This window comes from Propithecus coquereli, unplaced genomic scaffold (genome assembly GCF_000956105.1).
Source record: "Propithecus coquereli isolate 6110/MARCELLA unplaced genomic scaffold, Pcoq_1.0 Scaffold77, whole genome shotgun sequence".
Taxonomy (NCBI): Eukaryota; Metazoa; Chordata; class Mammalia; order Primates; family Indriidae; genus Propithecus; species Propithecus coquereli.
Genome location: NW_012153840.1, coordinates 1,938,307 through 1,940,353, shown reverse-complemented (window position 1 = coordinate 1,940,353; position 2,047 = coordinate 1,938,307).

Below are 2,047 nucleotides of genomic sequence, written 5' to 3'. Positions count from 1 at the left end.
TGGCTATTCACAGGTGTGATCATGGCACACTACAGCCTCAAACTCCCAGACTCAAGGAACCCTCCTGCCTCAGCTTCCCTACTAGCTGGGACTACAGGTGCGCACCACTGTGCCCTGCCTTGTTCTTTTTTATTATAACTTGCTTTTACGTCCCAATTTCTTTCTGAATTCAACACTTGACAAGTTTTATCTCATTTGTCCTTCCAATTATCCTATAGAATAATATTTTATTTTTATTTGATAAGGAAACTGAAGTGCCCAGTCAGGGATGCCACCGTATATTGCAAGGCAACTCCCACCGCAGAATCCAGAGTTAGAGATGGTCTTACCTGTTTGGTTTGGGTCCCCACGGTTGGTAAAGTGAGTCTTATCAGTGACTGCATAGCTAAGAGTATAAAAGGATCCTCCTGTGCTGACATCATTCCCATATCTACTTTCCCAATTGTTTTGGAGCTCTATTTTTTTGTTTTTCTTTTGAGACAGACCCTCGCTCTGTTGCCCAGGCTAGAGTGCCGTGGCATCAGCCTAGCTCACGGCAACGTCAAACTCTTGTGCTCAAGCCATCCTCCTGCCTCAGCCTACCAAGTAGCTGGGACTGTAGGTGCGTCCTACCCTGCCTGGCTAATTTTTTTTATTTTTTGTAGAGACAAGGTCTCACTCTGTTGCCCAAGCTGATCTTGAACTCCTAGCCACAAGCAGTCCTCGTGTCTCGGCCACCCAAAGTGCTGGGCTTACAGGCACCATGCCCAGCTGGAGATTAACTTAATCACCAATGGCTAATGATTTGATCAAACATGATTACATAATGAAACCTTCATAAAATCCCAAAAGGATGGGGTTCAGAGAGCTTCCAGGTTGGCGAACCCATGGAGATGCTGGGTGGGTGCAGTGTCTGGAGAGGGCTTGGAAGCCTCACACCCCTTCCCCCATAACTTGCCCTGTACATCTCTTCAAGCATCTGGCTGTTCTTGAGTTGTATCCTTTTATAGTAAACTGGTAAGTAAACTATTCTCTTGAGTTCTGTGAGCTTTCCTAGCAAACGATCACATCCAAGGAGGAAGTGGTGGGAACCTCCAATTTATAGCCAGTCAGTCAAAAGCACAAGTGACAACTGAGACTTGTGCCTGGTATCTGAAGTGGGGCATTCCTATGGGATTAAGCCCCTGCGATCTGATGCTATCTCCAAGTAGATACTGTCAGAACTGAGTTAAATTGTAGGATGCTGCTATAGTTTGGATGTTTGTTCCCTCCAAATCTCATGTTGAAATTTGATCCCCAATGTTGGAGGTGGGGCCTAACGGGAAGTGTTTGGGTCATGGGGGTGGATCCCTCATGAATGGATTAATGTACTGACGGGTTGAGTGAGTTCTCACTCCATAAATTCCTGTGATAATGGTGACGCTCAGCGGCTCACACCTGTAATCCTAGCACTTTGGGAGGTCAAGGCAGGAGGCTTGCTTGAGCCTAGAAGTTCAAGACCAGCCTGAGCAAGAAGAGCAAGACTCTGTCTCTGCAAAAAATAGAAAAGTGGGCATGATGGCTAGAGCCTGTAGTCCCAGCTAGTTGTAAGGAAGAGGCAGGATGATCCCTTGAGCTCAGGAGGTGGAGGTTGCAGTGAGCTATGATGACACCACTGCACTCTAGCCAGGGTGACAGAATAAGACATCTCAAAAAAAACGTTCCTGTGGGAGCTGGTTGTTTAAAACAGCCTGGCACCTCTCCCCGCCCTCTTGCTTCCTCTCTCACCACCTGATCTCTGCCCACACCGCACCCCTTCACCTTCCACCATGAGTGGAATCGGCCCAAGGCTTTCACCAGATGCCCAATCTTCTAGACGGCAGAATTCTGAGTCAAATAAACTTATTTTCTTTATAAATTACCCAGCCTTAGGTATTCCTTTATAGCAACACTAAACAGACTAAGACAGACACCCACTTGGTGTCTGCAGAGAATTGTCTGCAAAGAATTTCAGAATTGCTTGGTGTGAAAAAAACTGACACATTAGGATCATGGAACTATTCTGTGAGTAGAGAGGGAAACAGTCCTG